General features: G+C 39.4%; 1 protein-coding gene across 1 annotated transcript in view; it reads left to right on the plus strand.

Moving 5' to 3' along the window:
- The window catches only part of LOC102940290 (potassium voltage-gated channel subfamily KQT member 1-like), a 742,437-nt gene that overhangs the window by 572,869 nt on the left and 147,296 nt on the right, over positions 1-22,272 (plus strand). The window lies entirely within an intron of this gene.

The following is a 22,272-nucleotide window of genomic DNA, read 5'->3' on the forward strand; positions in this document are numbered from 1 at the left end:
CAGGAAAGCAAATACAAGTTTCCGATTATACTATAGTATCAATGTCTCTAAATCCTCTTCAGCAGAGACTGCCTCCGTGGGTGAGAGGGTAGTGCAGTTTCCAATGGCCCACTCAGTCTTGGCATCTGTGGTGAGACAAGTTTGCCATGGGTTGGGATCCTCCTGGTGACAATCAAGATGTGTTCATATAACTGGAAGCTTATAGCTCCACTGAACAGAGGTAGCTATTGGGAACCTTCCAACTTTTAACTGTATCTCCAGTTTGAAACTGAGATACTGCCCCAATAATGAAACCCAGTCAACAAAATTGGCACCCAAAGAAAATATTTTATTTCTGTCAAGGTTCATGAACTCCCACATTGATGGTGAAATTATGTCATCGGTTTCCTCAGCCTATTCAGTGTTGGAGCAAGCTGCAGTTCTATGTCGCACAGTGCTGGGAATTCAGAGACAAGCTCCAGTTATTCATTTCATTTAAGTCTCTCATTCAAAATTCAAAGCCTGGAACTGTGTAAGATATGGGTTTTGGTAAATATAGTCTTGGGTCTTGACTCTATTGACTTCAATGGAGCTACAGGGATAAATTTGGTCCAGAGTTTTTAAAGTATTTATTTAACATTTTTAACCTGATTTAAGTTCTGATCCTTAAAGATTAGGGTAGTGTCCTTAATACTCGTGTCCAACAAAAAATCCACACATTCCCTCGATAATCAGAGTTAGGTGGAACTGGAACAGATCTGAGTGTTCCTTTGCTTCTGCTTTGATCTGTATGGGGTTCCAACACCCTGAGTTTCACTTTTAGTTTTGGAACTTTGGTTGACCTCAAAACTAGAGCTGAGCTGCAACACTAATTTCTGTTCGATGGACAATTTTGTTTTTCTCGGTCTGTGTGCGTGTGTATGTGTGTGTGTTCCAAATCAGAACAAAAAGTTAGAAATGGCATGGAAATTTTCAAAAAATCCTATTTTCGGAGAAGCAGAATGGAAATTTTCAAAAAATTCCAGGCACAGAGCCAGCCAGCAAGCTGCCCAGGAGCAGCTGGGGAGGATGGAAACTCATCCTGCCTACCAGCCAGAAATCAGGCAGGCAGCTGCCTGTTTTCCATAAAAAATTTAGATGCAGTCTATCTAATTCCACCAACTATTGGAAACTAAGGGAAAACTATTCCACTGGAAAAATGTTGACAGGCTCTGGTCAAAACCAATGAAGTTTATCTTTTTTCCCCTCAAATTTAAGAGGAACTGAGTGTTTCCTGATCTGGTGTGAAACCATAAATCAAGCCAATCTTTTCAGTGAACCAAAGATGTGTATTGAGCAAAAATACTGCCAACATTTAGTGTGGTTTCATGGTTTGTAACAAGATGATATTTAAATACTTACCTGTCTGTCACCTAGGTCATGGTAACTATTATATCCTTTGCTATTTGTTTTAGGTGGGCCAAGGATGAAAAGGGTCTTTCAGTGCTTTCCTATTAAATGCTTAAGTGCTTTAGTGCAATTGAATTATAGGAGAGGATTATTGTATGTGTTTTTCCAGGCAAGAAGAAATGACTGAGAGAAATGTCTTCCTTTGATGATTATGGCAACCAATCAACTACCTGAAAGGGGGTTCCAAAGAGGATGGAACTAGGCTGTTCTCAAGGTGGTAGATTACAGAACAAGGAGCAGTGGTCTCAAGTTGCAGTGGGGGATGTCTCGATTGGATATTAGGGAACACTATTTCACTAGGAGGGTAGTGAAGCACTGGAATGGATTATCTAGGGAGGTGTTGGAATCTCCATCCTTTGAGGTTTTTAAGGCCCGACTTGACAAAGCCCTGGCTGGGATAATTTAGTTGGGGTTGGTCCTCCTTTGAGCAGGGGGTTGGACGAGATGACCTCCTGAGGTCTCTTCCAACCCTAATCTTCTGTGATTCTCTGATTCATGAATTTCAATTTGTATTGTCTGATTTATTACAACATTTGTACATGACAGTGACATGAGGCAGACCTAGCTGGCTCATCCCTGCTACTAGTCAGACAAAGACTGGCAGGAAGAAGTATGCTGAGTCAGTGAGGGGTGGAGAAAGTTTGCCTCACATCTCTTCTGTTGATTAATGGAAGTGCTGCTGGGCTCTGAAGAGAGCCAGAAGAAAGGTCTCCTTAGCCTGTAGGATGGTAACCCTGGCACAAAGCACCGAGAAGAGAAAGATTAAAAAAAAAAAAATCCACAAACCCAAAATCCTGGTGAATTTCCAGGACTCTATCAAGGTCATCAAGAAATCTGGTTTAGCCCCTTCTCCCTCACCCTCAGAGAGGAAAAAGAATATACATTCCTTAGAAAAGGCCGTTCACATTGTAATGTAAATTGTCTAGTGCTGTACATTAACTTTTGGACAGACTGGCCCTTCTGCCTGCTAGCTATCCCCAGACAAGCCCAGACCAGAATTCTGCAAGGGTTGGTAATTTATTATATAAATGTCAATCTGGTCATGGGGATTTCTTTTCTTCAGATGTTGTCTCAGAAATGTACCTGTTTAAAATTATTAATTTATTTAATTACAGGGTAGGGAAAGATTGGGGTAAGATGAGGGCTGAAATGCCCCATCTCATTTATCAGCACAACAGTGTTAAAAAAAACGGGGGGGAGGGGGTGAACACATTCTGAAGTTTATGTTTACAATTGGAGGGGCTTAACAGGTGCTGAAATCCAGGAGTTTAGAATTAATATGGCCCCCTCTCATACCATCAAAAGAAACACAAGGGTTTCTGTCACATACCCACTTTTCTGACTGTAACATCATTCTGGGGGCCCAATTGTGCAATCAGATTTGTGCAGGCAATCTTTTGTGCCATTTCTGAAACCAAGATCACAGTATTGATGATGTGGGCTATAAATTAATATTTCCTTGCTTTCTAGATTTTTTCTTTTATGTTTACTTTCTAGCTATTGTAGTTCAATAGTAACTGGCAAATTATTAGTAATTTTATTTAAACTAATCTTTTCCTCATTGTTTGGAGGGAAGAGATGATATTTAAGTACTTACCTTTTTGAACAACAGATTTTTTCCCCTTGTGAATAATATGTACTGGTTTTCTGTCTTCTCTTGCCTCTCTTGTGAGTTTACACCCGGCAAGTTTTAAGTAACCTTATGGATACCTTTTATTTTATCTCACTTTTTATAAACTGGTTATCTTTACTGTTAATACCTTTTGTGCCATTTTGTTTCCTACCGGTTATTTCAATTGTGCACTCCATGACACACTGTACTAGCAATGTACTAGCAATTAACACAACAGCCCTTGCAGCGTGTTTTATCCAAGCTAAGATTTGGACAAAACATGATAGGTGAATAAACAGACAAACGGAAAGAAGTGGAAGTTTATGAAACACCTTGCCTTGATTTGATTTTTTTACAAAAATAAAATGTCCATTCAAATAAATTTTAAAAAGTAATTTGGACATGAAAAAAATTCAGATTTTCGCTTGGGAAAAGTGTATCAAAATTAACCATTTAGTCTGGAGTTGCAATTCTGCCATTTTAGGAGAAAAAAGAACTATGTTTATGGCAGAAACAGGACACTTCACCTTGGATCACATTACCAATATATATCAGCATTCATGTGCAAATACTGTACTTACGAAGTAGAAATCACTAGCTGAGATTGGATTCATAAAACATTTGAAGTACCAAGCACATCACCCAAATGCATAAACTTAACGTATACATTCTGAAAGCAAAAATTACAGGAGGCTCACTAACAAGAGCAGTAGTATCTCACTGTATTTAAATAAAACAAGTTTGTCGACTACTTTTTTTTTTCTTTCAGCCTAATTAGAACTGAGTGGAGATCCTATTTGATATATTACATAGCTGCTCCTAAGCTTAGTTTTCCTGGCTGAAATCAGTCCTAAATGAGTTTTTATCCCTCCCCGCAGCTTGTTACAGCTAAAAGAATCTGGTTGTAAATTGGCTCCAGAAGGCTTTGGGAAAGCTACAACTGGATGGTTAAGTTTGTTTAAGTTACTGGGACTGTCAGTAAAGCTTTGTAATCTTCACCCAGAAAGAGCTGGTCAGTGAATTCTCAACGGTGGTAACTTGCTAATCTCCTTTGCAGCTAGCTCCTGTCTCTCATCAAATGAAATTGTCATTGGGCTGCTGGAACTTCCCTGCAACTTCTGTTTGAGCAGCCAATATCTATTTACAAGTAAAAAAGCTGAGTGCGTCTCAGCAACCAGATGCAGTTAAACTTGAGGTTTAACCAGCATGGTAAGCCCGAGCCGCTTTCTCTAGTTTCTACTCACCATGCTACGCCCTTGAGCAGCAGCCACAAGGAAAGAGCTTTATGAATTAAACCCAGCAGATAGAACAGCTTGAAATATGAACTGCTTAAGAAAAGATGGTGTGATTTGGGCTATAACCCTAGATATATTTGGGGGAACTGAGGAAAAAGCAGTAATGGGACTGTACAGCTCTCAGAACGGATAAATTGTTCCCTCTGACTGCTCTCTGAACCTTCCCATAGGGTGACATGTATGCTTTATGGATGCTTTTTATTTTATCTCATTTTTTTATAATATATGCAATTTACTATTTCTTTTTCTTTCTGTTTTCAACTCCATATTGACTATTGGTTCTGGGTAACATTTTTAGATGCACCTCAGTGACTTAGTCTCCTAAGTCCCACTGAAAGCCAAGAGAAATTGGGCTCCTAAGACACGTGTTCTCTGAAAAATGTATCCTTCACTAGAATTTTTTTTTATGGGGTAACACCTTCCTAGGCAGAGTTTCTTTACCATGCAAGTGCAAAGGTTCACAATGAGAAACTGTCTGGGCATTAATGGCATTTGCTGATTAGTGGTATTATAGATTAATGGAGAAAATTCAGTTTAAATGCATGCACACACGGAGTGAAAGGAATAAAATTGGACAGGTTGGCATTGTAACAGGTCCAGTGTGGATGGCGGCTTCCATGATGTGGACAGCTGTCCTCAACGAATTGGAATGGTTCCTGGATGGAGGCCACCAATCCATTTTACACACAACACTGAACAAGCATCAGATAGCAGTAGCATAATTTTGATCATAACTGATCTGAGCTGGCTTCAAACTCCTATCCAATAGCTCAACTGACTAAAGTTTCTGACACCTATTTTGTTGTTGTTAAAGGAGATGCCATTTGTAACATCAACAATCTGCAGCAATAAAATTTATCTTAAGAAAATGAGGATGAGGGAAGTGGGGAGGAGAAGGAGGGGAAAAGCCATTAAAACAAATAACTGGTTATGAAGGGTATTCACAAATGGAAATAAATAAAGCAAAAGGTTCTGTTGATTGTGGCAGAGATCTTGTAGGAAGGTAGGTTGTGGTTGCTTTGAAAAGCCTTGACATTAGTACCTGTAACGATAAAATGAGGTCGGCTACCTCAAAACTAGCTCTGCTTTAAGTCTGAACAAAGGATGGGGATGGGGACTTTTTAAGAAAAGTCACATTGCAATTTCTTTTATTTTCTTTTTGTTTATCATATTAACAATGCCCACACATCCCCATTTCCTTACAGATATAACTTACCCTCTTTGTGCATGTGTATATGTGTGCACTCATAGTAGAAGATACAGGCTGCAAACATCACACAGGAAGGAATATGGCAGTCATAGAATCATGGAAGATTAGGGTTGGAAGAGACCTCAGGAGGTCATCTAGTCCAACCCCCTGCTCAAAGCAGGACCAACACCAACTAAATCATCTCAGCCAGGGCTTTGTCAAGCCGGGCCTTAAAAACTTCTAAGGATGGAGATTCCATCTATTCTATTCATCTATTCTATCTGAATTTTAATGAACTTTGATCAGAACTGCTGCTTTGGAGGCCAATGTTTCTTCTGTTCTTACTCAATTTTTGTACAGTTGAGAAGCACAAGTTGTTTTTATGATGAACCTTTCTAGTATTTATATATAGAGATATAAGAAAGAGTGGGATCATGGGAAACGTTTGTCACATTTTATGCAGACCAAACAGAAACATATTGCCTGAATGTCAGGCAGATCTTGGGCCTTATTCTGCTCTCACTTTTATATCAGTGTAAATCAGGAGTAAGTCCAATAAAGTCCATGGAGTGACACTGGTGTAAGTGAAATGAGAATCGGGCTCCTTTTATACAAACTAATGAAGTCAATTGTGAGGGTTTTTCCTGACTACACTCTCTATTTCAGTGGCTTACTATTTTCATGGGAAAATGAGAGCGAATCTGGCAGGGGTAGACACTGTCAAAATGGATTTCTGGGGTTAATTTACCTATTTTGCAGGCACATATTTTCATAAGATTTAATGAGCTGCTGAAAGGAGGAGTGCTGCTTTTTTCCCTGATGGCAGAGAGATGAAAACAAATGGCTTTTTAGGATTACATTAATTGGCACTTTAAAAGTTAATAGAACTTGCATGGATTCACAATAGCAGCACCTGGGAGAAGCATGTGGGAATTCCATTGAGATAAACTGAAGGCTGGTTGCTGAATAAAATAGTAAGTTTCTATTTGCAGATTCCGGATACAGGGCCAGTGCTTTGGTTCTTACTCAGGCAAGTTAGTTGACGTTAGTAGAAGTCTGCCTGTGTAAGACTACAAGATTGGGCCTGTAAAAGAAATTGTATTTAGAGTAGGTTTTCAATATTCCAGATTAAGAAAATTCTTTTAAAATATTTTTAAATTTATAAACAAAAATACCCATTTTAAATCTAGAGAGTGACAGATGAAAGAATCTGTTTCCTGTCCTGCAGTGCCAAACACACGGAAGTTTTGCATCCAGTTTCCTTGTTCCACAGTTGCTTGGGCTGCCCCATATGTCTGATCAACAGATGTATAAACAGAGAAAATGTGCATAAATTTCTTGGGCCAAATTCAGCTCTGAGATACTCACATACCATGCCTGCCAATGGCAGCAGGAGAGGCACATAGGTATCTTCTCTCTGGGTATATCTACACTGCAATTAGATGCCTGCGGCTGGCCCGTGCCAAGTGACTCAGGCTCGCTGAGCTCGGGCTGCAGGCTGTTTAATTGCTGTGTAGACTTCCAGGCTTGGGCTGGTGCCCAGGCTCTAGGGTCCTGCAGCCTGGGAGGGTCCCAGAGTCAGGCTGCAGCTTGAACCTAGAAGTCTACTCTGCAATTAAATAGCCCCACAGCCTGAGCCCCACGAGCCTGAGTCAGCTGGCACAGGGTAGGGATATACCTTCGGAGGGCAGCATTTCAATCACTTGTATTCAATCCAAAAACAACAAAGGTGGAAACTGCTTTAGTTTCATATGTCACTTCTCACATTTGTTGTGCAATGTACTGTGATGTAATGGCCCTGATTTTCTGGTCTGGCTGAGCTCTGCTTGGCACAGCATCCAGAGGGAGTGGAAGCAGCAAAGGTGGCTTTGAGTCATTTTTGTGACTCCTTAGTAGAGCTGGGAAAAAAATTTTTGGAAAATACCAAATTCACTGAAAAATGTACTTTTGGGGACAACAAAACTATTTGTGAATTCAGGTCAAATTTGGTGAATAGTTTTGGGTAAAAAAAACCCCAACTCTTTGACATTTTCAAAACAAGAGTTTTGGCATTTCAATTTCAAATTGACATTTTCTAATGTTTTGCTCAACACAAATGACATTTTTATTCAATTTTTTGTTTTGGCAGAAACCGTCCCTAAAAAAAATCAGTTTTGGTTTGAAAAGAAACAACTTTTTTTTTTTCTGGTTTTTTGTTTCAGCCACAAAACCAAAAAAATCAATGATGCACTCAACTCTCCTCTTCAGCCCTAGGCTTCTGATGGGTACATGTGGTGTCTGAATTTGCGTCCCGCTGCCAAGAACCCCAAGGGTCTGTTCCATCAGCCAGGAATAGACAGAGAGAGACAGTGCTCCATTTTATTCCCCCTTGTGTCCAGTTGCATCTCCTGGGCCGGGTTGATGCTGGCTGTGCCTCATCTAGGTTTTCTCCACTTTGAAAGAAACATTATATGGCCAGTTAAGCTGGTTTATGGCCTCTCTGTACTGCCCAGAATTAACTCCCTCCCTTCCTTCCCCTGCCCCCACCCCAAGCCAAAACATGACATAAAATCTAACAGTGAAAATTCTCAAACCATATATGCCAAATTTTGGGCAGAGTTTTTCTTTCTCTTTGTATCTTTCTAGCTGTCTTTTCTGTGGTATTTTTCTGTCTCTCACTCTTTCTCTTTAAACCCCCTATCTGTTGGATTCTGGATATATCTTGTCTAATCTATTCCAAGATGATATTTTTTAACACAATCAGGGATAGGAGAAAGTAGTTTGGAATCTTTTTAAAGAAAACAATTATCAGTGTTGGGGTATTTTGCTTGTTTGCTTGCTTTTTTTAACATCTCTCTCTTTATGGTGTATCTGCATGTTACATATTCCAATACATACAGTACGATAGTAAACTTGTGTATAATTGCAAAAAAAGACATGACGTAAAAGAGCTAATTGTTTGAGTTGACTGCACATACATCAGATGTTTTGTGCAAAATCATTCAGAGGTGCCATCAAACTATGAATGTGGTAGTTTAAAAAGGAATGAGAGGTGACTCAAGGTAAGACTAAAAGAAAACCCAGAAGAGAGATTTTATCTCTCTTAAAGCTGCCATACAGTATCTAATTCCATCCTGGGCAATAGTATCTGCACAGCTGATGACAGCATTCTTACAAAAATGTGTAGTATAGCCTAAAATAGTTATGAAACTAGAGTGGTGTGATTTGTTTTGCAGAGGGTGGAGTAAGAATGAGGGCAAGGTTTGGTTTTTAAATGGTGCACTTAAGGTCACGGACTGACTGGCTCCAGTCAGATTATTGCCCTTACGTCTGCAGACAAGCCTCTTAATAACTACACTGGGGCTCCCGCCCTCACAAACTGCACATGGAAAGAACAGTGCATTGTGAGGATAACATATAAGGTTCACCCATCCATTACCACTATAGAGGAGCCAGTGCTTTGCTCCTGGAATAGTCGTTTTTACTGAGGTCATAGAAATGAGAACTTCCCATAATTAAAGGTGAATAATAAAAGATGTTTTTAGAAAAAGAAAACTTGTGTATAAGATTCCACTGAGAACATTTGTATGGGTTTGTATGTATATTTGTATATCTCCCTTTTGTTTAAAAAGGTAATGAAAGTCAGTCTCCATAGAACTTCTCTGGACGAGAAATCTCTTCCTATATCTAGACTGCCTCCCCACCGCCACCTGCCAGTGTCTTAGATTCTCTGTCAGGCTTCAGGACAGGGCATGGTGCTGAAGCAGCAGAGATTGCTCTAGTGGATGACCTCCCCCGTCCATAGACAAGGGAAGTACATCCACACTCATCCCTCTGGACCTCTCTGCAGAATTTGATGCTGTTGATCACCAGATATTCCTGACCTGTCTCCATGATGATGCACGATTGAACAGAAATGCCTCAATGTTACTATATGGCCAAACAGCCATGGTAGCAAAAAGCATCCAGTTCCACCTGCCTCTAACCGATATAGGCATGTTCATCCTGCTCGTCGTCTCTGTGGTATTCAATATCATTTACCACCAGATGCTTTTGCCTCCCCTCTAAAATGCTACCGGGGGCAACAGAAATGTCTCGAAATGGGTCAGGCCTGGTCTACATGAGGAACTTATGTCGGTACAACTATGTCGCTCATACCTGACCAACATCGTTATACTGATCTAGCCCCCAGTGTAGACAGCGCGAGGTTGACTGGAGGGCTTCTCCCATTGATTAGCTACCACCTCTTAGGGAGGTGGAATACCTACGCTGATGGGAGAAACTCCCCTCTCAGCGTAGGTAGCATCTTCAATAGGTGCTACAGCAGTACCACTGTAAGTGTAGACAAGCCCTCAGCTCCATTCTCCCAGACCAAACCTAAAGGGTCATTCATGGGATGAACAGAGAGGTAGAAAGGATTTTAGCTTTCTATTTTAACACAGTTTGAACCAATTGTTACCATCTTCAGATTGGAATGGATTGGAAATGCGGAGTTCTTGGTTACACTGTCCAAATGACAGATGGAGGGACCCCATGTTGCTAAAAAATAAAACATTCTCTTTCAAGCCTCAATTTTCACACCCTCCCTGTGATTTTTAGTGGGTGGTGGGTGTATACATCCAGCCATAATATGCAGTACAAATAACTTATAAGTGATTGAAAATTATATTTTGGCCATGCAAAGAACTTTATTCGCATTTGTTTTGATTTCCGTCTCTCCAGTATTAATTTCCATATACTGCTTCCCCTTTTTGAGAAGAATGTAAACAAAGAATGCAATGCTGATACTAATAAAGGCAAGGATTAAACTGATTTCAGTGAGAGCAGGAACAGGCTTAGTATTTTATTTTCAACAAACCTTTATGCTTCACTTTAACTAAAAACATGAAGTTCACCAACACATGTGCAGTTAACATAAGACCTGCAGAAGAAATACTAGTCAAAGCTTCAGCAATGCAAGAAAGATCTAAATTTGATGTATTTAACAATTTTCCACTGGCATTGGTTTTGGCTATTTGTGTAACATTACAGTTCAGAAACTATTTAATACTGCATTCTGTATCCTCCAAGCTGAATTACTAAAACAAAAGGCATGCTTTAAGAACGCTTAATTAACAACAATTGACTAATTAACATGCAAATAATAATGAATGACATAGTAATGTAATTTAATTATGATTGCAGTTCGAGACAATGTCAGCACCTTTCTGTGGAACTTGACCAACATGCTAGAATTTTGAAAATTGCTGACCTAGGCCAAGATTGTTGATGCACAATAGTAATTTTGGATGCCCAAACAGAGACTTGTTAAAAGAGACTGATTTTCAAAGGGTTGGTGCTCAGGACTTTCTGAAAATCAGGCCCCTGTTAAGGTGTCCCAGGTTGTGTACCCCAAAATGGAGGCATTGAAACCACTTCTGAGAATCTTGGACTTACATTTAAAGCAGGTGTATGACTCAGTTGACTGTGAATATTTTTTTTAAAACAGAAATAGAAACATCCAGGGTCCAGTTTGTTTTTTTGAGAGAGACACATCCCATTTTAGGCAGTTGCCAAATATGAAAGAATGAATGCTTGTGTTTGGTAGGTTAAAAACATTGCCTGTGGTTAATTCATGCCTCAGAGCTCAAAGCTCTAAAAGTGCTGGGTGGATCATTGTGGTTTTTGAAAATTAAGGTGTTTCATTCCCCATAGTTTCTCCATCTGTGTGTGTCATCATTTTCAAAGCTTTTATGGCAAGCTTAAATTTAGAGTCCTTGCTAGCATTGTGGCTTTATTGGGGCACCCTCTATACCCTATGTGGTCATGAATTTGTGCTTCCTGTCTCAATGCATTTTGGGTGTGGAGCATCTTGATGAGGTAATCAGGGATGGGCAAAATAGCATCACAGATCAGTTATTTTCCATTCACATGGCTTCTAGATAGGCAAGAACTAGGCTTAAGTAGCTAAATTAATTCAGAAAGAATAGGCCAAAATATAAGCGAAGTCAAATGTATATCATGGGCCAGGTATTAATTTTCTGGTGATGGCAGGTGGGAACATAACTCTGGTATTTTTTTTTAAATTTATTTGGGATTTTTATTACATTGTGTCTCGCATGTTAGTGAATGTGGTTCACTGGCCACCAAGATTTTCAGAACTAGGTACCTGAAGTTAGCCTTCCAATTTCCTATTCAGGCATTTAAATAAACAGGGCCTGAGTTTCTGAAGTCAATGGGAGCTGCTGGTTGCTCAGCTTTGAAAATCAAGCTGTTTATTTAGGGAGCTAAATATGAATTGAGGAGCCTAAGTTAGGCACCCAGGTTTGAAAATCTTGCTGTTGTCCACCTTGAGAAGTAATAGGTGCATTTGACATGGCTCCCAGACAAAGGATCTGTTAATGCACATTCGTATTATTATGGTAACTACATCTCTGTGTGTAAGCTGTGGCCAGGTCTACACTAAAAAGTTAGGCCAACCCTGCTATGTTGCTCAGGGGTATGAAAAATTCAGGCGGTGGTCTTTTAACCCAGTGGCTAGAGCACTCACCTGAGATGTGGGAGACCCAGCTCCAGTTCCCCCTCTGCCAGATGTGAAGAAGGTATTTTGTACTTGGTCTCCTAGGGTACATCTACACTGCAATAAAAGCTGACCTAACCATGGTGTAGACGGCATTATGTCAATGAAAGAATTCTTCCATTGACCTCACTACTGCCCCTTATGGTGGTGGATTAATTACAGTGACCGGAGTACCCCTCATGCTGCTGTAGTGGTGTACGCCGCAGCTGTGCTGCAGCTGCTTTTCTAGTGAAGACATAGCCTAAGAAAAGGATTAGGGGGAGAACTCTCTGGAGAAAAGCGTCAATAAATCACCAAGCTCAGTGGTCTCAAAGATTTTTTCACAACGTGAAACACTTATAGATAATCTGCAAAAGATTCCTTTAAAATTATCCATGTGCCCTTCTTTATGTTATTACACAGAAAAAAAGATTGAAAGGTTTGGGACTTCTTGTTTGTTTTCTTTTATGTATTATTTCTCCTTCTATATTTTTGCAACCTTAGAAATATCTGGGATGTCAATTCTGAAGAGTCTTGGTTTTGTTGGAGGACTGACTAGCCTGTGTCAGAGATGTGAGCTCAGAGTTCTCTTAACTGAAATGACAGATGTGCTGAGTCTTTACCCAAGACATCTCTTCTCCCAGATGTTCATTTGGCGCTGGAATTTAAAAGATGTGAAAAAATAAAGAGTGCCAGTCTGACTAAAAATCCCTCCCCCTTTCCTTCACTTGTGATAATTTCAGTAGTTTCCAGTTACCATAAAGTTTTCCAGGATAGACAAGACCAAAATTTCTAATGTTGGAAAGTGAGTATGAAATATTTGGACATCACTTTGAAGGTTTAAAGCACTATAAATGCTTTGTATTGTTGCTGTCCAGTTTCAGACAGATTCTGCCCCGCCGCCACCACCGCTCAACACAAAACTCTGACTGAAACCAAAAAGAATTTTTTGCATGTGTGAAGTAAGCAGGATTTGGCCCATAATTCAGGTAAATTAAATGAAACTAACAAGATAGCAGTGCAGTATTTTTTCAAGATACAATTACATTTGCTAATTTGACTTAAGTTGTGTGAAATTTATTATTAATAAAAATCTACCATGAATCAAAAGCAGGTGTTCTAATCTGATACAATTATAAACCCTTGAATTGAAAGGGAGATTGTATGTGGGGAGATTCAGTACCCTAACTACCAGGCTATTCTCACTCTCTTTCTTTGGCCCATTGTCATCCATAATGGTAATTTGTAGTCACATAGCTAGGATGTTGAAGACCCAAGTTCCTTTTCCAGTGACTATTTAATTATTTAAACAAAATGGAACTGCTTCAACGGGAAAGATTCGGAGAGTCATGCTCTAGAATATCTCATTGCATGACGGGTAGGGTGATTTCCTGCAGTGTGGAATACCTCAGTTTAAATCCCTTCTCCACATCAGGCAGAGTGGGGAATTGGACTTGGGTTTCCCACCTCCCAAGTTAGTGCTCTAACTACTGAGTTATAAGGGAGGCCTCTGACACTGCTGCCTTTAAAAATCCACTTTTGGTCCATTCATTTGACCCAAAACAGGTTGTTGAATTTTTTTCAATTCACTGAAATTTTTCACAATTTTTAGTATCAGTTCGGGTTGAACCGAATTGTTTTGATTGTTTTTTTGTTTTGTTATTTTGGAACTGCCAGCAAACCAAAAAATCAGTTATTCAACCAGCTCTAGTCCCAAATGCCTGTCTCCCTTCCTTCAAAGTCCTTCTCAAAACCAGAATCGGTCAAAAAACAGTTAATATTTATAGCCAGAAAATGTCATTGAATGTTTTTGTCCTTTTTCTTTAAAAAAAACACCTCTACTCCAAACCTTTTTCTTCTGTCATGTCCGTAGCGTTAACCTATGTCAGTAAAGTGCTGTTAACACCTATTATGGAAATTCAAAATAAAATTTTAAAAGTAAGAAAGATGCTCTAGGGCCAAGTTTTTCATAAGTGACCAGTGATTTTGAATGCATCATTTTTGGGATGCTCTGCTTCAGACTCTTCAAATGTGCATGATTTTCAAAAAGTTCCAAGTACCCACATTCTGGAAAAAATAGTCTCCTTTTAGGTTGGGCACCCAAAAGACTGAATCACTTTTGAAAATGTTGGCCAATTTACAGTAGCATCTGTGTGTGTGTGTGTGTGTGTGTGTGCGTGCGCACACGCACTTTGCCTGTCTATTTAGACTGTAAGATCTTTGTGCCAAAGACTCCATCTTCCTTTGCATTTTGTACAACTCCTTACACAATGTTAGTTCTTAACAAAAAGTGAATAAATGTAATAAAAAGTGTACAAATTATGTCTGAGCCTGTGCATTCCCATTGAATGGGGCGGTGGTAATGGAAGAACCTGTTTTATGATACATGGGGCCAGCTGCATAATAGAAAAAAAACAAAGGCCATATTTGGATTAGTCTTGTGGCTCTCCTCCATGCTCCTTTCATTAGTGCTCCTCCCTTCCCCAACCATCCCTCGCAAGGGAAAGAGACAGGACAACACTGGAGGCTTAAAGAATAACAAAATCCAAAGGGGTTAGGGAGACGGTGGAAAGGATAAACAGACTCGAATGTCAGGTTCTGCCGAGTCAGCACCTGGAACGAATGTATTTTTCTATTATTGTATGCTAAGTGGGTTTGCCTTAAGAATTGCTTGGAATTTAATACTGGCATTTCCTGAGGAACAGGTCTGAAATGAGTTTAATCATAACCAAGTGATACTCTGCTAATTTTTAAAAGGCAGCTAATTATTAGACATTTCCGTAGCCATTTCAAGGTTTTTTCATATTTAAAAAAAAAAGAAGCAGCAAGTAAGCCAGATGTTTCTTCTCAGATTACAACAGCGTGCTTGGTTTGCATGTACAAAATGGAAATAGGCCTGTTAGAGTACCAGGTGTTATACGCAACATATAGCATGACTGTTACTATTGTTTATACAGTAGTCCTCAGTCTCAGGCTTATACCGCCATGCCTACATCTATTGGTGTGACTGTTAGAGCTCTCTCAAACAAAGTTCTCTCTGTGGTATCAAAAAACACTGCTCTAAGCTACATCACTGGAGAGACAACCCCTCATGTCACAATATACTGTAGCACCTGAAGCTTTTGCCAGCTTGGATTGCAGCTGATAGGTACAAGTCTCAGTTGAGTATTACAATAAATGACTTAAGGTAAAGAAATGGCATGGGTCAATGAAAGCGTGGTGGAATTTACTGAGTGTTAGCATATACATTTCAGGGCTGTCTAACATTAGAAAGCTACAGTTAGGAAGCAGAAAAGAATTGCAGTGCACCCACAGACAGGTCATATGTTTTTTGTTTGTTCTCAGAACTCTATATCCCACCATCTCTATGAAATGTCTCTCTCAGCTGGAAGGGCATTCTGGGTAATAACATGTAAATGATCACACCGAGGGCTAGATTTCTAAAATTGCTCAGGGCCAACCAGATTTCCACGGGCTCAGAACCCACAATTGAGGCCAGATTTTCAGATGAGCTCAGCTCCCATTTTGGGCACCTGAACAAGGGCCAGATTTTCGAAAGTGCCCATTCTGCAACAGTTCACGTTATTACACTTACGGTCAGGTTTTCAAAAGTGCTCAGCATTTATTTTGGTGCTTAAGTTGGTGCTGAGTGGTCTTGAAAATCTAGCCTGCACTGCTTCAAAAATTCAGTGTCTAATGCTGTCACAATAAGTAGCTTTTAATTTAAAAAACAGAATTTTCCCAAGCCAAGTATCTATTATGGACACGTTTCATCTTGTCAGAGCTTGTTGGCGTGGTACAACAATCTCCATTTATGAAGAATAGCAAAGCATGAGATAACATCAGCCCTACAAACTAATATTTCATTTATGAGAATTTTTTCAGTCATACATGCCATGTGGTTAGGTAAATTAACATAGGATCAAACCGTACAGTATATGACTATTTGCCCATATTTTTTATATAATCAGTGTTAAGGCTGTGGCTTTTATCCATTATATTTTGGGGGAAATCACTGATGTGCCATGAGAAAGTTTGAAAAAAATCACAATTTTTTAAATTTAACTATGTAGTATCCATCATTTCCCCCCTTGTCTATGTCCGTCTGCAGGTTTGGAGCCCTTACTACACTTTCTAGCTATGCCCCTCTATCCTGCAGTTTTGACAATGCACTAATTCACTGCATTACCTGTGGGGTAGCCTTGAAAAACCATGCTGAAGCTTCCACTAGTGCAGATCGCATCTGACCAGTTACTCAACAGCACCACTGGAGAGAATGGGAGCTGTTTAGGTGCTCGCCCCTTTTGAAAATCAGACAAGTGCCCTAAATGTGGATTTAGGGGCCTAACGAGGCACCTACTTTTGAAAATCTTGGCACTAATTTTTACATTTGTCTCTTTGAAGATTTCACAGTTTTACCATATAAACCAGTTCTTGCCTCATGCTAATTGTTATTGCCAGTTCCTCATTAATGTTAATGATGATTGTTGTTCGAAGCTGTTTGGCTCCATATTGTTTGCTTTGCTTTAGGAAGGAAAAGATGTGTATCTTTGTGTGGATAGGAGGGGGACCAGTTCCTGCTGGTGTTAATTATGTATAAGTCAATGTAATGTTTAGAGTTTGAAGCAGTTATTACACCATATTCTTGCTTTGCCTTGGGCTGGAGAAAGCAAGTCTAGTGCTTAGATCAAGAGAAGGGGCAATGATCTTATGTCCCCAGTTATACATCGATGTAACTCCAATGTTGTGAAAGGAGTTTCTCCTGAGTTACCCTATTACTGAAATCAGAATCGGGCCCTAGGAGCCACAACACGGCCACTGACTTTTTGTGTGCCCTTGGACAAGTCACTTAAACACTTTGTGCCTCATTTTACTCATCTGTAAAATAAATATCATGGGTGGACTCTTGATCCAGTTGAATTCACTGGGAGTTTTGCTATTGACGTCAGCGGAGCCAGGATTTCATGCAGTTGCTCTCACCTGGGGGTTACAATGTTTAATTAATTGATGCTTGTGACGTATTTTGAAATTCTTGGAGAAGTGGCACTATGAAAGTGCCAAGTACTGTATGATTATTATTGTTAGTCAAAATTTTCAAGCTGGAGGGCCAGATTTCCCAGAGAGCTCAGCATCCAGTAGTTCCAATTTAGGTGCCAAAATAAGTGGCCACTTTTTTCCAAAGAGCTCATCTTCCATTTAGGCAACTAAGGGCTTGTCTACACTGGCACTTTATAGTGCTGCAACTTTCTCGCACAGGGGTGTGAAAAAACACCCCCTTCCCCCGAGTGCAGCAAGTTTCAGTGCTGTAAAGCGCCTGTGTAGACAGTGCACCAGTGCTGGGAGCCCTGGCTGCGCTTTAACATTGCAAGTGTTGACTAGCCCTCAGTGAAATGGCCAGGTCTTCACAAGTTCTTAGCACGCAGCAGCTGCCACACAGAACAAATGGGAATTGCTGGGTGCTGAATGTTTTTTGTTGCTGTTGTTTTTTAAATCTACATTCCTAAATGGGAGCTGAGTGCTTTTGAAAATCTGACCACAATTGTCATTGCTGGCACCCTTTGGAAACCTAGCCCTGGGTGTCTGAAGTTAGGCATCTAAATAAGGAGCCTGATTTTCAGCTGAGCACTTCTGGCTCTTGCAGAAATCCATGTGAGCTGGGAGCTCAACATGTCTTATTTAGATGCCTAAATATGGTTTTGGATGTCCCAGCTTGAAAAAGTTGGCCATTACTATTATTAATGAATTATTGGTAGATTTGGAATGAAGTGAAAATGGAGGCGGCGGCGGATTCTTTAAGAACAAATCAGCACTGTATTATTTTTCCCACTGGGAACAACTCTGTCATTGAAAATCACAAGGGGATTTCATATCTAGGACCACCTTCCAAAAGTATTGCAGGCAGAGCTTCAGAAGTGAGCCCACCTGTGTGTGGGTCAGTGAGGGACATGGGTAGCAGCAGTGCCGAATTAAGCACTGCTGCTTAATAATAATAAGCTAACTAAGCTACAGTTTAGGGCCTCACAATATAAGGGGCCTCTAAAAAAGAAAAAACTGACTCCATTTCAAATTTTATCAAAATCAGTTGATAAATAAAGGAGATATGGGAAAAAGAAGATTCTCTCTAAATATAGACATTTTTTGTTCAAATATGCACAAAAATATACATCTGGCTACACAAATACCCTTACCCTACCCTTACCCTTCACTAATTGTTCATTATTGACAGGCGGGAGACCAGGGCTGAGAAAAACATGATACTTGCACTTGTAAAATTAGTATTTCTATGAGTAATTCTGCTATCCATCTCCTAAGGCAGCATTTTGTTGGCCAGCTGCTACTGGTAAAATTCTGACTGTGCCTTCATAACTTATTTAAATAAATAAATAATCTCACTGCCGATAAAATCGGGAAAAATGGGAGGTCAGAGACGGCAGTGTCATAAAGCAATCCGGCCAAGCTCACACTCGTATGGGACTTGTCCTAGGAGTGGCTGGTAATAGCCGGAAGGCCACCATCTTTTGTTTGCAGTCCAGCACGCTCGGTTGTACAGTGCCTTCGCTCCTGTTTTTCTTCGTTTTCTTAAGTGTTAGTGGTGGTCTTTCTTCTTTTGATCTGTACATACGTACAGTTGTGTATTTTAGTGCACATGCCGCTTTCTGCTTCATGCACTATCCATGCATCACATGACTGAGTTTGCAGGTGATCGTCTTATGGACTTGGGTCAAGTGGATCTTGAGGAGGATATATTTGTGTTGGCTTCCCTCCGTCAGTTTCGGGAACCTTCACAGTAAATATCAGAGAGTGCTGACAAAAGGATAAATAGAGGGTTTTGAGAGAAGTGAAGGAAGATATACATATATATCAAAATATTTTGAGTACTTGGTGAGCGAGTTATTTCAAACTATGTGCATATATGATTTATAGGCTATTAAAGCCTCTAATATTCATTATATTTGCTTGAATATAGGCTAGTTTTTCTCACTTTCTCAGTGCCTGTCTAGAGATTACCAGTCTTTTCTCTGGTAAATTCTTTCTTTCTCTTTCACGCATATAGCTTGTTGTCACTCTGTGTGTCCAAGGTGTTTACTCGAGATTAATTCATGGCCCTGGGGGGACAGAGGATGGAGAAGCAAACGAGAGATGTCTGCCTAAAAAAAAGACTGGGATTTTCTGCTTGGCAGGTTTGGAGCGCGCAAGATAATATTTTATTCTAGGTAGTATTCTATGAAAAAATTCTTATATAGACTTATAAATCACATATCATATCCATAATACATTGTAATTTTATAGTATGGCAGAAGAAAAATCCCAACTATTCCTTGTTTCATAGCAAAAATTAAATCCGAATAAATATTTGTAAATATATTTTATATATAGTCTGGGTAAACTTTCTATTTCCCTAACAAAATTAATCATATGAAAAGAAGGATAGTTTTCCTTATTGATGGTGTAAAAAAAAATTATATGTCTTTTCCTGTGAGAACAAAGACAAAATAGCACTAACTTTCACAGAAAGATCTTGGTAAAATAACACAGGTTTTCGGCATATATATATTAGTAAAATATTATTTTTTGTTGTATAGATATATAAATCTCAATATTTATAATATAAAATGTTTACTGTTTTTTTAAAGCGATCTTGGAGCTTTTTTTGAGTCTACTGGTAACAAACTGCTCATGAGAAAGGTCATTTTCGCAACTGAAATATATCAAGAATGAACTGCAGACAATAATGCTGCAAGAAAACCCATCTGCCCTAACCATTCTGTGCATCAAAAGTGACAAACTCCATAGCTTATCAGTTGAGGACATCATCAATAACTTTCGTCTCCAAAAATCACGAAAGAAAATGTTTTAAATTTCAGTGTTAAAATTTATGTGATGTGCAAACAGACATACTGCAGGTTGTACTGCTTCCATTAAGTAAGCTGGTCTATGTAACTGTAACTGCTTTTGTGTTGCTGTAGATATAAAGTTTTCATATCTACTAATTAAGAAATCATAGATGAAAATGCTTATTTGAAACTATTTTATAATGCAAACAGGTATATTGTAACACGTGTTTTAGTTAGATTATTCTATTTTTACAACTTTGCCTTTATATATATATACAAATATAAAGCTTTCGTATTTATATAGTCAATGTCTTTTCTGTGAAAATAATAAATTCATTTTTTTATGGTATGGGGCCTTTTACACTTGACATAGTTTAGGGCCTCAGAATGTCATAATCTGGCCCTGGGTAGCAGAGCACTTTAGGAAGTGTTATTCATCATTTGGACAAGGCCTTTGAAAGCAGTTAAGATGAATTAAGACATAAACTGTTTGTTTGTAAATCGAATGCCCATATTGCATTACATTTCCTGCAGTGCCTGTTCATTCTTTATGCAGCATTATACAATGTGTCTTTGTCTGTGTTGAGTTTCTTTAGTGAATTAGAAGAATTTGACTGATCTTCAATAATTTACTATTACAACAGATGCATTTCTATAGTGCCCATCATGGTAGTATCTAAAGACCTGATTTTTAAGTGTCTAAAGATGCAGTTAGGCACCTATTGGGATTTTCAAAAGCATGTAGGCATCTAATTTGTATTAATTTTTCATTGAAACCTGGTGCTAAGTGCTTTAAGACTTCGTTATAGCAAATTATATCTCTGTTTTTGTTCTGTGTTTATACAGCACATAGCATAATGGGATCCTGGTTCATATTCCTAGGAGCTATTGGAACACAAATAATAATAAAATGGGGACACCTGTATCTATTGTAGGCTTGGAAAACTCTCTCATTGTCCCACCCCTCAAGCATGCCCTGCTTCCTGGAACATGAGCCACATCTGTGTGTGCTGTGGGATTCATTTGTGACTATAGATCTTTCAGCAGTTCTTTTCATGTGGGAGGACAAGCTGATGAAAGCTATTCTAACCAACCCTACATTCTCCCCAAGCCTTAAGATCTTGCAGTGGCCCTTTCTGGAGATTTTCAAGAGTCCTCTTCCTGCACTGTATTCATAACCCCTTTACCTTGTAGGACACAGAATTGCATGGCAATTTTGAGTGAAACCATAGTCAGAGCAGGAATTAATATGTCAGCACCAGCCAGGTGATATGGTATTTTCTACATAGCTGCTCTCCTTTTTGGCCTAATAACTATGGTCTGGAAGGAAAAAGAGAATACATATTACTTGTGTAACCTAGACATGCATAGGTATTTTGCCTCTGTAAGGCCATGTCTACACTACATAATTAAGTCGACCTAACTTACGTCAGCATACAGCCACCGCAGTTATTAAATCGCTTGTCTGTGTGCACGCTCGGTTCCTTGTGTTGGTGGTGCACGTCCTCACCAGGCGTGCTTGCATCAATTGTATTGTTAGAGTGGGGCATTGTGGGACAGCTTCTGAAAGCCTGTAACAGTTGATGTAAGCATTGCAGTGTCTCTACTGACACTGCATCGACCTAATTACATTGACCATGACTCTACTACGCCAGTCAGGGAGGTGGTGTTACTAAATCGGCACAGACAGGCGCTTACGTTGATGGGAGCCAAATTTAAATGAAGACACTTCCACATCTAGGTCGACGTAAAGCATCTTACATTGACCTAACCATGTAGTGTAGACCAGGCCTAAGGAAGTGACAAGCAACACCGCACGCACAAACATCTGATGATACACCATAGTAAGCTGCTTAGAAAATTAATAGGATGGGGAACAGCTCATCCCACATCTGTAGGGTTTTTTGCACTTTCCTCTGGAGCAACTGGTGGCAATTCCTACGTTGAAAATCTAAACAAATCTGCATTCTGCTAGCGCAGTAGAAGCAGAACGCAAATCTGATTTTAAGCAGGAAGTGAAAATGACCAACCTACTTTCAGTGTCTCTGTTGAGTGAAGTGCAACTAGAAAAGAAATAGCACAAATCATTAAAAGTACATTTGATTTTTAAATTCTCTGGTTTTGATAACCTGTTGTGTTAGCAACACAACTAATTATTTTATTGAAAGACACTTTTAGCATGTTACTGTCACTTTAAAAGGAAAACTCAACAGCTCAGTTCAGTTTTGGTTCAGTTTTGGTCCCCATTCCCACGCCTTGGAATGGATTGGCAGATGGGCACCCCTCCACATACCTCGTATCCCTTTGCACTATGTTTTAACACAGTAGCCATCATTACTCCTCTTTTCTGCTCATTTTCTCTCTCATTTCTTCTCTGTATGTTTTTTTTTTCTTCT

Source organism: Chelonia mydas, chromosome 1, assembly GCF_015237465.2.
Source record: "Chelonia mydas isolate rCheMyd1 chromosome 1, rCheMyd1.pri.v2, whole genome shotgun sequence".
Lineage (NCBI taxonomy): Eukaryota > Metazoa > Chordata > Testudines > Cheloniidae > Chelonia > Chelonia mydas.